This window comes from Mandrillus leucophaeus, unplaced genomic scaffold, assembly GCF_000951045.1.
Source record: "Mandrillus leucophaeus isolate KB7577 unplaced genomic scaffold, Mleu.le_1.0 Scaffold15, whole genome shotgun sequence".
Classification (NCBI taxonomy): Eukaryota; Metazoa; Chordata; class Mammalia; order Primates; family Cercopithecidae; genus Mandrillus; species Mandrillus leucophaeus.
Window position 1 is genome coordinate 8,927,652 of NW_012101476.1, and position 14,242 is coordinate 8,941,893.

Sequence of the window (14,242 nt, forward strand, 5' to 3'; positions counted from 1 at the left end):
ATATAGTTCTGCTTTCGTTTAAACTTTTAAGGAATTCACTCTCACTCTATTGCACCAATAATCAACTACCCACGTGTGGATTTTTCTCCTCTGAGGGTTATAATCTTTGCGTGGTCAAGCATAACTTCTGGTTTCACCACTTTGTCAGCAGTGAATGTGTATTCAAAAAAATGATAACTAACTTTACAATGACCCAAATAAACAATAATTGGAAGGTAAATCAGAGTCTGAAAAATGATAACATATTCATACATCCTCAAATAAAACAGAATTGACTTTTTAAATTAGACTTTCCTCTATTCCCTACTATAAAAATATTTTGATGAAAATTTATCTAAGCTACTTAATTCTAAAGGACCCAACAAATTTCAGTTTGCTGACCCTGTTCTATTTACTACTGTGGGAGTCCAGGTAAGCTCTGTGTCATCAGGTGATGTCTGGGAAAAATGACCCAAGGAAAGTTGAGGTGATGGGTCCAACATCTTAGTCAAGGACAGAGTAGAGGCAGGATTTGAACCTAGACATTCTAACTTCTAGCTCTTTCACAAAGCAAGCTTTTTCTATATTATTTTAATACACTTCTTAGTAAACAACATAGATTAATAATTTATGTATTTAGATTACCTTAAAATCATTGGTTAAGTGTTAGTCTTATCAGCCTGTTTAAATCATTAGTTAATTCATTATTAAACTTTTAATATGGAATTGATCCAGTGCTACAAATGAGAAAAATATGGAGAAAAGGATTTGCAAATAAGCAGCAGTCCCGATGTCTGCAGCATATGACATGTGGCTTGACTGTGAGTCATCACTGGCTATCTCTAGTAAGTCCTCAAGTCATGATGAAAGTGATGCCAGCTCTAAGAAAACTGCACTAAAAGTAGAATTAAGATCATTAACATATTCAAACCAGCATAGAGCACACTTGAGAAATGTGGTTATGGGTCATGGAAAGCCAGAATTATGTAGAAGAGTGACATGGTAAGATTTGTGCGATGACAGGGGCTACTTTAGATGCAAAGGGGACAATTAGAAGGCTACTGAGGTAATCTGGACAAAAAGCTGTAAATCACGGTGGCAGTAGGGGGGATAGGGGAGGGGGTGTATTTGAAGAAACTGGGGAGGCCATGGGAGAGGTTGGCTAGTGAGAAATGGGCCAAAGGTGAAAGCAGATTAGGGGCTGGTTTCCAGTTTTCTGGCACTGCAGACTGGGTAGCAGGAGGTGGCTTTCTCAAGAGGAGAGGTGAGTGGGAAAGAGCAGGGGTGCAGGGGAGGTCATGGTCTTGGGAGTGGTGCTCAGTCTGACTTGCACATATAGGGGATTATTTTAGATTTCTGCAAGAAAATGGGGATTTCTTTTGGATTTCTGCAAGAAAATGTCCAGCATGTAGTAATATCAATGTGTCTGGGCGGGGGAAACATGAGATTTAGCCCAAAAACAAATTTGGAGTCATCAGTATCTGGTGGAAATTGAAATGATGCAATTCTGAGGGAGAGATACCAAGGACAGAGCCAAGGAGGACCCTCTCCCCAGGATGCAGCACTTGAGGTCAGGATAGAAGCAGAACAGCCTTCGGGGAGGCTGAAAAGACACTGCAGCAAGGTGGAGGAAACCAGCAGGGATGGCTTTGGGACACCCAAAGCAGGAGGGTTAGAGGCCTTAGGAAGTCAAGGTTATTTCATTCAATCAATAAACCGATAATTCCCGAGCACCTCGTATGTTCTACACATTGATCTAGGATCTGGAAATCCTGCGTTCACTCTACATGGAGACACAGACAATAAACAAGTGAAAAAATTCATAACACAATAATGTAAAGGACTGACTAGAGCTATGAAGGACATAAGGCCATAAAAGGAATTAATATGGCTGGGGGTGATGTAGTCATATCAAAATATCTGAATCATTTACAGAAAGAGAAACCCAATATTACAAAGGTATCAACCCTGCCTACAACCACTCTATAAATTCAGTGCAATGCTATTCAAAATCCCAACGTATTTCAGGGGGAAACCTTGACTAACTAAAATAAATGTGAAACACAAAAAGGGGGAAAATAGCCCTAACAGATATGAAAATGTATGATAAAGTTACTATGCTTTGCTGTAGCCACAGGGCAGTAATCTGTGAAACGGAACTGGAAGACCCACATGTATAAAAGAAATAAGAAAATGAAAAAGGCCGCATTTTAGATCATTGAAGAAAGGTTAGCTCATTCCAGAAATGATCCTGAGATAACTGCCAATCTGTGCAAAAGGAAAAAAGTTACAGGCACTCTACCACCATGATTCCTGTCATTCGCCGAAATAAATTCCAGTTGAAATTGAGGCAAAATTGTAAAAGAGGTGAAAATGTGAGAAAATGTGTTTACTATGATATATAAAGTAAAGAAGTTCTTTAAAAGGCCATAGTCATAAATTTTAAAAAGCAACAGGCCATAAAAAATAAAAAGTAAAAATATAGAGGAAATTATTTATAAATTAGACCCAATTAAAATTATGTAGAGTAAGAGACAGTAGAGATAAAGCCAAAAGACAGGTACCCATTGGGAAGTATTAACGTCTAGAGATATTCAAGTTGCCGTTATCTCAACAAAAGCTGAAAAAGACAGGAAATGCTGAAAATTGGGAGAGTGAGCTAAACTTAAGTCACAGGAGATAGGGAGGCGCCGGACCAGGGCCACATGCATGACCAAGAGAAAACCACACAGGCAAGAATTTGGAAAGAGGCAATGGCAGAAAAACAGATAAAATTAGATTAAGAGCATCTGGGAGAAGTTCTGATCAATTGCTTCCTCCACAAGTCCACGTCAGGTTCTTCTTTATGGAGCAGCAGGTTTGTGATGTGTGGATGGATCTGGGGGCTTTCAGGGACAGGGCAGGATGGACACGTGCAAGGTGCTGGCTTTCCCCAAGTAATCCCTACCTTATGGCCCCACCATCCCAAAGGCCATTACAATGAAAAAGGCTCACTGGAGATTGACTGGTGGTTAGAAATTGGGGTTGCATGGTTTTAGATGCAAAGCTGGCTCCTTGACTAAACTACAAGCAACTTGAGAGCAGGAATAGTGTCTTACACATGTTCCCAGATCCTTGCATAATTCGGGGTGCATTAAGCACTAGTTGAATAAAGGGGCAAATGAACACATGAACCCCAGTATCCAATCTCTGCTTACCTCTTAAGGTATCTGGAACCTTGGACAGTCACTCGGGTCCCTTCCCTTTGACATGGCACCACCTGAAGGACAGTTTTTAAAACGACAGCTGAAGCCTCTGAATATTTCCATGGAGTTGGTACTGCCAATTATAGCATCATCCAGGCTGCCACTTTCTCATTTGCAGGCATAGCACAGCACTGACTTGGAAAGATGTCAGTGGTGGAGAAGCTGACTCCACCTGTCAGTGCCTGTCTCTGTGCACAGACAGGATTCCACAGCTCTGCACGTGCTAAGACCCAATGTGGAGGAAGCAACTGCTGTTTGTTGTTTTTCTTTAATAAAATCATGTGGGGGATCTTCTTTGCTATGTTAGATTTAAGAGGTTGATCCCACATCTGGCAGATGGCATTCTGCAAAAGGCAAAGCGGCAGACCTGAAGGCAATGCTCCAGCCCAGTCTCATAGTGATCTGACGAAGAAGATAACTGGAATCAGGAGGTGAGGTGATTTACCAAATGAGCAGGTGTAGACTTTGAAAATCACTGAGTTTAGAGTACATGACCTTGGTATATGACAAATTGACTATAATGATCTGACTAGAAATAATCTTGCCAAAAGCAATTTGATCAATATTAATTACTTAGAAAACAAACTGAACTGAATAAGAAATTGTTGAAATAGATTGATAAAAATACTCCATCTATATATATTTATATAAATATATGTATATTTATATAACATGTTTATATAAATGAATCCAGTATACCAAATATACATATATTTATGGTATATTGGATTTTCCTCAACCTGTTATGCATTTTTTAATATTTTTAAGTGAGAAAATGCTTTGGAAATTGTGGCATTCTGGCAAATACCAAAAAATGTTTATTGCCAGATGATGCTCAAAGATAAAGAATAAAGAGAGGCTAAAGAATGACTCAGTAAAGAAACACATTAAAGGGCAGAACAGAAGGAGAAATTAAGAATGAAAAAAGTAAAAAATTTTGTCTAGGGGAAAGAATATAAAAGAGTAATATTAAGACACACACACACACACACACACACACATAACGCACACGGCAGGTCTGCAGATTTTTTCGTTTGGCATTTTTTTTGCTTCATCTGTATTTGGTAGTTCTTACAATAATCTAGTAAGGAAGTGGATAGTCCCATTCACTTTATTTTAGAAATAAGAATAATGAAGCCTCTGGAATAAGCAACTTGCACTTTACACAGTTTTTAAGCACCAGACTTGAATTTATGTCCTTCACTATTCCTTCTATTGTGTCTTTCCAGGTCTTCAAAATGGAAAAAGCACGAAACCAGAAGTCTGGACATTTGAATTTATGTCCCGGCTGTCTCTAAATAGATGACCTAACACTACTTTTCTGGGCTCCTTACTTTCATTTGTCAGATATGGGAATGGAACTATTAGAATTTTGCAAAAATGTTTGGTAGCAAGAAACACTGCACACTGTGATACACACATGTAGCTGAAATGAAAGATTGCAAAACTCTGATATTTTCTGGTCTAATCTATATTTTCTAAATGTTGGCCACAACCCACTAAATGGATTTCATGACCCACGAATTCATTACAATTTTGGACTAGATAGATGAGCTCTTTTCCAGTTGTCTTATCATGTGGTCCTACACGTCTAGAGTGAATTTCTGGGACCAGGCCGAACTCATTGGTAGGAAAAGTAGGCTTTCTGTTTGGAGAGACTGTGGACCCATCTGAGTCACTGCAGTTGATATGAAAAATCAAAAGCACTCCAGAGAGGTAACAAAATCACAACAGGAGAAAACCAGCTGGCCTGCTATCAAACTTCTTCAGCCCAACTCCCACCCAAGACACTGGGTCATCCAATCCAGTTCAAAGCAGTGACTTTCAAATAAGAAGACTTAATAATAATGCTGATGCATTACCTGTAGATACTAGTGATTTTATTTTTGAGATGCTGTCAATATCATTCCAAAATGGTTTTCTGGGATGAGTTAGGTATTATTATTCCCTTTGCACAGATTAGAAAACTGAGATGCTAAAAGGTTAAATGAATCATCGAACACAATGCTTTAGGCAATGTTTTACATAAATATTTGAAAATATGATTGAATTATGCTGCACATATAAAAGGTCACAGAATAAGTCAACAATAGTAAGAACTGATTTCCTCACTCCAACTCAAGCTCTTACATCTATCCTACACTGTCTGAGTCACACCAAAAGTAAACTCTCAAAAATACCTTTCAGTGGGCCCTCTTTCTAGGTCTGATTTTAAAAAAACGTTCGAAACACATAAAAAAATTAAAAATTTTGACATGTACACATGGATATATATCTTTACACATACACCTTGGCTTTACAAATTTAATTTTTATTTTATATTTGTTTTGATACCTTTTAATTATTTAAAACAGGCGAACCAAACATAGATTTCATTTCTTATAAGTGTGATTTTGCTTCAAGAGGGGAATTTGAAATTATCCTTCCAATTCCTAAGGTTCCATAATTTAAATAAAGCATTTAAAAATTTTTCTCTACTGATTGCTTTTGCAGTCACACGAATATGGTGTGTGTTTTCTTAAAGACAGTTCTTGGGAGTGCTTATTCTTTTGTTAATTTAGTCCAACAATATTTGAGTGCTCTTATGGGCAGGCACTGTACAGTCTTCGGAGAACACGGAGGTGAATAAAATATCATTCTTGATGTCTCCAAGGAGTTCATCATCTAATGGTATAGAGAGGCACATGAACAAACAATAGAATAAGCTAATAGCAGAGGCAGGAGACGAATTCTAAAGATACAAAGATATTACTTCCCATGGCTATTTTTCCCTGTGAAAAAATTCACATCTTCTGACATTGAGTAGAATAAACAACACAGTTGTACAGAAAGTACAACAGGTACACTACGAAACACAGTCTGTCCTGAAAAACAATCAATATACTAGTACAATGAGAATACACTAGTTAAATTAAAATGAGTCCCATAAATACTTGTTGGTCCAGTCTTTGCAACTGACCATTAATTCCTATTGAATCTTAAGTACTGAGCTAAAAGAGTGAGCACAGTCCTGGGTATTTGCAATCTAAGTTCCTCGAGCCGTCCCTCATGGCTACGTGAGCACTCACTGTAATTTTCCAGGCATCTGTTCCACCTGGACTAACATCTTAAGAGTTTTGTTCATCTGCTTTCCAGGTAGGCGGGTCAAACCACCCTGCTGCTTGGCTGCGTAAATGAACCCGCAGCCCGGTGATGACAAATTCATTTCACCCTCTCTTGAGTAATTTACAATTGAACCAGATATCAAGCTGGGGAGACACATGACAGCAGATAATTCCGCACGACCCACAAGGAGCTGGCCTAGTTAATGTGGAATTCCTGTGCTTTCAGAGTCCCGTTTCAGAAAATCCCACCTTCCTAGAAAGACGGCTCAGAAATCCAGCCCTGAGTGAGGTCAAGCAGACAGGTGATGGCTGTGATCGGATTACTGCCTAACCCCAAAATAACTCAGTGTTTAGTTCCAGACAGACAGCAGAGGATTTCATACCTCCAGGAGTGATGGCCACGCGTGGTGTCCCCATCCTCCATCACAGTGGGCTAAGCCATGCAGCTGGCCTGCTGTGCAGGAAAACCAGGTCGTGGGCTGTGTCTGGTCTCCCCAGCTGGAGAGCTCTGCGTGGAAGGCTGTGTCTACAGAGACGGATCCCTCCGCCCAGGGCAGCCACATGACACCTGGGGCAGCCCGAGCCCCCAGACTGCTGTAGGCACAGCAAGAAGCCTCTGTTATTTATACCAGTGTGCTGGACATCGATTTCCACTTTCCCTGGGTGCTGTAATGGCAAAGGCATTGGTTGTGTGATATGCCTTTGAGGAACTAGGAAGGTTCTGCTCAGACCCCACGCTGAACACCACCCAATATCTCCTCTCTTGGTCTGTTGATAGTTGCCTAAAAAAAAACCCTTCATTTTTAAAGAGCTTCATTTTTAAAGATAAAAAAAATTTTGTTTTAAATTGTGAACATGTGATTATAATTGAGTAGCTCAGATTATTTTCAAAATGACAAATTAGTAGGTGCCTATTTTAAAAAGCAGAGAGATGAAGACTTTGGAGGGGCACTGGGCACTGGCAAGTGGCTACAGATGGGTTTTTATTTTGCTGGGCCTCAGTTTCCCCATCTGTTAAACGAGGGGGTTGACTAGACTGTGGATAGGGCCCCTTTCAGTTTGTTCAAACCGTAGTACTAAAACTAAATTCTGTCTAGATGAGAAAACAAATTTACCAATTTTACCTTGCCCTTGGCTTAAAAGCAAAAATAGCCTCAGACGCCTCCCAGACTGGCTTGGGAAGGGGTTTAGACCTGTACATGGGTCCCCAACAAAGCCTGGTTTGAAGGGCTCAAAGTTCACTTCCCAAAAATATGACTTCTACTGGCATTTTTTTAAAAAGTATTTTTTAGTAGAGATGGCATCTCACTCTGTTGCCCAGGCTGGTGTTGAACTCCTGGTCTTAGGCCATCCTCTCACCTCAGCCTCCCTCCCAAAGTGCTGGGATTACACATGTGAGCCACCACACCAGGCTCAATGGCTTTTTTCTTTTTTCCTTTTTTTTTATTTTTTTTTTGAGATGGAGTTTCGCTCTTGTCGCCCAGGCTGGAGTGCAATGGTGCAATCGCGGCTCACTGCAACCTCCGCCTCTTGGGTTCAAGCGATTCTCCTGCCTCTGCCTCCTGAGTAAATGGGATTACAGACACCTGCCCCAATTAATTTTTTGTATTTTTAGTAGGGATGGGCTTTCATGGTGCTTGCCAGGCTGGTCTTGAATGCCTGACCTCGTGATCTGCCCACCTCGGCCTCCCAAAGTGCTGGGATTATGGGAGTGAGCCGCCGCACCAGGCCTCATTGGCATTTTTTAATGCCTAAACTTGTAATTTTCATCCTAACAATGTTCTCCTGCGTCACCTATAATACCGTTGTATTGGCTTCCCTGATTCGGATTTTTCTTTCCTCCAAACCATGACAAAATTTACCCTTCCATCACCATGTCACTGTTGCCACCTACAAGGGTTCTTGCAAAATAGGGGGTGAAGTGCCTGGAACTCAAGACCTGCTGTGATGTGGCTCCCAGCACAGTCCTCTCAGGCAGCCAGGACCTCTCCTGCCCCACCTCAACTCCATCTCTGCCTCTGTTTGTTCAGCAGCCACAGTCCTTACAACTAGACCCACAGCCCCATGCTACTTGGGAGCTAAAATTGACTTTCTAGGTTGATTATAATCACACCTTCCTTTCATTTTTACGATCTAATTTTCTTTTCTCTTAAAAATTATTTATTTATTTTAATGACATATAACGGTTACACGTATTTTTGGGGTACAGGTGATCTTTTGATACCTTTATACAATGTGTCATGATCCACTCAGGGTAATTGAGTTATCAGTCACCTCGAACATGTATGTTTTTGTGTACCTGTTGGGATCATTACAAATCTTCTCTCCTAGCTACTCTAGAATACACAATAAGTTATTGTTAGCTATAATTTCCCTACTGGCAGCCTGGTGTTTATACATTCTTTCAGACTCACTTCAAACCCTCTCTCTTTTGTAATAGCTTCATGACTCTCCCCACTGCCCCCCTTTAACTTCTAGAATTTTTTTTTTTTTTTTTTTTTTTGAGATGGAGTCTCGCTCTGCAGTCCAGGCTGGAGTGCAGTGGCGCGATCTCGGCTCACTGCAAGCTTCGCCTCCCGGGTTCCCGGGTTCACACTATTCTCCTGCCTCAGCCTTCCGAGTATCTGGGACTACAGGCACCCACCACCATGCCTGGCTAATTTTTTTTTGTTTTTTTGTATCTTTTAGTAGAGACAGGGTTTCACTGTGTTAGCCCGGATGATCTCGATCTCCTGACCTCATGATCCACCCGCCTTGGCCTCCCAAAGTGCTGGGATTACAGGAGTAAGCCACTGCGCCCAGCCTAGAAATTTTCTTAATCTTATATTCCATACTACAAAAACTAACAATGGATTGCATTCCTCCTTGTGTTTGCTTTCCTGGGTGTCTATTTCACCTAAAGATTCTTAGGAGATCCGGGTCAGCGCCGATTGCGTCTTCTGCTTTGTCTTGTGATTAGGATAGCTCCTGACGTTGTGCTGGGAATACCAGATTTTTCAAACAGACTCTATTTGATGAATAATAATATTTCTGTGTCCTGTTTTTTCCATAACGTCCTTTGCTTTCCTCCCAGAGACATAACCTAAAATGAGAGGAAACAAGCTCAGGTGATGGCCAGTTCCAAGATGTGAAACTGTAATGAATCAAAGGCACGAGGCAACACTGCCTTGTGGCCTGGCATTAGCATTCAGTGCAAACAGGGGCAGAACACCTTCTTTTGTACTTCAGTGCAGTGACCATCCACGTCAAGGCAGGAGACCGAGGACGTCTCGCCCATGGCCTGGAGAGCAATGTAACCCAAACTCAAGAATGAGAATGAACTGGGCCAGGGACAGGGCCAGCTTCATGGTGTATGATGAGTGCAGTGTGTGCAGGAGGGACTCACACTTGGTTTAACACTCTGCTATTCTGTTGCCATCTTGAAATTCTTAATAGTTTAATAGTTTTTTTATTTTGTTTTGTTTTGTTTTGTTTTTTCAGACAGGGTCTTACTCTCTTGCCCAGGCTGGAGTGCAATGTTGTCATAGCTCACTGCAGCCTTGAATACCTGAACTCGAGGGATCTTCCCACCTAGGCCCCTAGAGTATCTGGTGTCTGCCACCATGCCCGGCTAATGTTTTTTAAGTTTTGTCTAGAGACAGGGTCTCACTATGTTACCCAGGCTAGTCTCCAACTCTGAGACTCAAACTATCTTTTCATCTCAGCCTCCCAAAGCACTGGGATTATAGGGGTGAGCCAAGATTCCTGGTCTTAACAGTTTTCTTTTTTCTTTCTTTCTTTCTTTTTTTTTTTTTTTTTTTTTTTTTTTTTTTGAGGTAGAGTCTTGCTCTGTCTCCCAGGCTGGAGTGCAGTGGTATGATCTTAGACCACTGCAGCCTCTGCCTCCTTGGTTCAAACCATTCTCCTGCCTCAGCCTCCTGAGTAGCTGGGATTACAGGCACCCACCATCACACCTGGCTAATTTTTGTGTTTTTAGTAGAGATGGTGTTTCACCATGTTAGGCAGGCTGGTCTCAAACTCCTAACCTCAAGTGATCCGCCCACCTCAGCCTCCAAAAGTGCTGGGATTACAGGCGTGAGGCACCACGGCTGGCCATGGCCTTAAGAGTTTTGTTTAACAAGATGTCTGCATTTTCATTTTGTACCAGACCCTGAACATTATGTAGCTGGTCCTGACTCTAAACATATTCACAACACACAATGGCCCACGTGAGAACTCCAGGAACATCTTGGCGGAGGCGTTGGACCTAAAGAGCCACACTGGACATGACAGAAGAGAAGGGTCCCGCATAGTGGCCCGGAAATCTGCATTTGTGGGTGCACATCAGGCACCACTTCAAACCTCAGGAACCAAGGGGGCAGAGTTGAGAGTCGGCTTCCTGCAATTCTGCAGATGGGTGATGAACAGAAGAAAAACTCTTTCGTTATTGTTACTGTAAACCCATACTGTAATCCATTGGTAATGGCCACCTAAGGAAAAAATAGGCTTCAGTTAAAAAGAAAAAAGAAAAATAAACTGGCTTGAGAGAGAAAAACCATAGCATTCAGAAATAAAATAACTTTGAAAACATTTACTCTCTCAGATATCCAAGGGGGGCTGTTGGAGACAAGGCTTACGCCAGACTTACAATCTCCCATATATATTCTAAAAATTTATCGGTATTCTTTTGGAAAAGAAAAGCAAAAGAATTCAAGTATTCACCCAGGAAATACTACAACTAGGCTATTGTGTTTGGGCTCATACACACACAGAAACACAGAGAAATCAGCACAAACTCCTTCTGCAAACCAGTTAATGTGGCTGCGCCAAAGAACCAGCATATCTGAGAGCGTGGCACATACTTGGGTCTCCGTGAGTATTTGCTACATGAGTGGATCTGGCGTTCTGATCAGCAAACTCCCAGAGCCCAGGAACATTCCTGAAACCTAGTAAGTACACAGGAGTAGGAACACACACAGTAGAGGGAAAAACAAAAAGATAAACAAGCCGAGAACCTGTCATTATTCATCAAAACTAGAAAGAGATAAGGAAATACGGAGGCAAGAAATGCAAGTCATTATTATAGCACTGCTAAGACGACTACTGCTGATGGCCAAAGCCCATGGAAGATTCCCCATGAACGCTTGTAAAAATCACTGCACATGTGTTAACTGCTTTGATATTTTCACATGAAGTGGAAAATATGATCTGTAATTCACAGAATGAGAAAGCAGAGGCACAGAGGGATCAAGTCACTTGCCCCAGATCACAGGGCTGGTAACTGAAGTTGAGGAGTCCAGCTCTAGGTTGAAATCCAACGTGACTTTTCAGGCCTGACCACAGGTGATTACAAACGCTTTATCCAGCAAGCCTCACAGGGAACAGGGCCTGCCCTCCCCACAGCAGGCTTCATGCCCAGCCAGGGCATGGCAGGCTCTTCAGGGAGCTGGGGCCCTGATGGTCAGCCAGGCTCTCACACAGCTGCGTTCCTAGCCCGGGAATCTTCATTCCTAGGTATCTACCTGAGGCTTTTAGCTGAGGTCTTCCTCGGGGGCCTCTGGAGAGTCTCCTTATCAGGAGGTGTGGGTGGCGGGCTGGGGACTGAAGACCCTTTGCCCCACTCTGACTCAGTGCTCAGGACTCTTCCACTCCTATCCCCTGCCCTCCTCCTCTCCTCAGCCCCAGGGTCTATTAAACTGCCAGAGCCTTTTGTTTGGGGACTCCCTCAATAGTGAGATGACCCCATGTCTGTGCAGATCCACCAGCGCACCATCCCACAGTGGGGAGGAACAGAACGGTGGGAGGTGACGCCTTCCCGGGTCAGCCCCCTGCTCATGCCATCACAGTGAGTGAGCCAGTCCCACGGAGGGAGGAACAGAAAGTTAGGAGGCAGTGCCTTCCCGGATCGTGCCAGTGGGTGAGCCAATCCTGTAGGAGGGAGGAACAGAACAGTGCGAGGTGGCACCTTCCTGGGTCAGCCCCCCTGCTCGTGCCATCACGATGGGTGACCCAACCCCACAGAAGGGAGAACAGAAAGTTAGGAGGTGACACCTTCCCGAGTCAGCCTCCTGCTCATGCTGTGACAGTGAGTGAGCCAATCCCATGGAGGGAGGAACAGAATGGTGGGAGGTGACGCCTTCCTGGATCAGCTCCCTGCTCGTGCCATGACAATGAGTGAGCCAATCCCATGGAGGGGGGAACAAAATGATGGGAAGTGACACCTTCCCGGGTCACCCTCCTGCTAGTGCCATCACAGTGAGTGAGCCAATCCCATAGGAGAGAGGAACAGAATGATGGGAGGTGATGCCTTCCTGGGTCAGCCCCTGCTTGTGCCATCAGAGTGGGTGACCTAATCCCACAGGAGGGAGGACAGAAAGTTGGGAGGTGACACCTTCCCTGGTCAGCCTCCTGCTCATGCCATGACGGCGAGTGACCCAACCCCGTGGAGGGAGGAAAAGAATGATGGGAGGTGACGCCTTCCTGGGTCAACCCCCTGCTCTGCTCGTGCCATCACAGTGGATGGCCCAAAGCTCACCTCTTTCATTCTGGTTTGCATGCAGTGAGCTCCAGCATGGGCAGCTCAGCTCTCTCTCCCGCTCAGCTGAACTCCTGACAGAGGTCCACTTCATTATGTTGTTGTTGTTGTCCCCCTCTAATGAATGTCACATGAGATGAAACAAGTGTGCTGTAAATGCCCGAAGGAGAAGCCTATTGAACTGGCTCAGTCTTTCCTGAAGAAGCCCCATCGCTGGGCTGGGGTGCTGGTGCTTGTCTTAAGGTGTCCTGCAAGCTGTGGGAAGAATAGGCACAGGAGCTCCCGGACCAGACGCATTGTCACCGCGCAGGTGATAACTAATTTGTTAAAGAGATACCTGTCATTGGCAGGAGATGCTGGCTTCCTTCAGCCTCTATGCATAACTGAGATAGAATTTAGCAAGAATATCATTTCCTCATTTTTGTAACTTAAGTGCCTTTCCCCTGCATGTCAACATCACCAGGGAAGCCTACTGGGCACCAACCTATGAACAGGGGCTTGGCATAGGTGAACACGGCAAAAAGATATTAGTAAAGCTGAAATTTCTTTTCAAATGAATCAACTTTCTGCCCTTTGACTAAAGAGAAACAACTGGCAGGACAATCTAACAAATGAATAGAGTTTCTCTTTACAATTCTACTATAAGGGATTATTTTTGTTAATTTAAGTCCTTTTCCTCGTTAGTTTTAATTATACATGTAAGGCATATTCATTTTAGAAAAATGTAAAACATAAGTAATAATAATAACAATAGTAAATTACTTAACACACCACTGCCCAGACAAATTCACCATTGACATTTAACTGTATGGATGTACATGATTTTTCATTGAATGTGTCATGAACTTCTCTCTATTACCTATACATATTTATATATGAAAATAATCTGCTCAATGAATTGTAAATAAGAGACATACATTTGAAATTTAAGCATGCGGCTAAGTCCAGAGCACACAGCTATAAGTTAGAGAAAACTTAATTCACAGTAGTGATTCCCATTTTTGAGAGGAAGGACCCATGCCTGAAAATGCAGATCGTTCATGCCTGGGGCCACTAGTCCACAGAAGAGGGTCCTGTCCCTGTTGCCTGTTCCACATTGACCATTCTGGTATGGCTGAAAGAGTCTTATCCCATTAACTGAGGGCAGAATTCAAGACTGAGTTATCTACATTCTTGCTAACAAAAGTGTTTTGTATTAACTGAAAAAAATGAAGCAAAGCTTAATTTCTCTAAATGAAGTTCAATGTGTATTTAAAGACATGATCTTCAGCTGGGCACAGTGGCTCAGGCCTGTAATCCCAGCACTTTGGGAGGCCAAGGCGAGTGGATCACCTGAGGTCAGGAGTTCAAGACCAGCCTGGCCAATATGGTGAAACCTCGTCTCTACTAAAAATACAAAA

General features: G+C 42.7%; 1 pseudogene; it reads left to right on the forward strand.

Moving 5' to 3' along the window:
- Positions 1-769: 769 nt before the first annotated feature.
- Positions 770-14,242, forward strand: part of LOC105535756 — a 23,505-nt pseudogene continuing 10,032 nt past the window's right edge.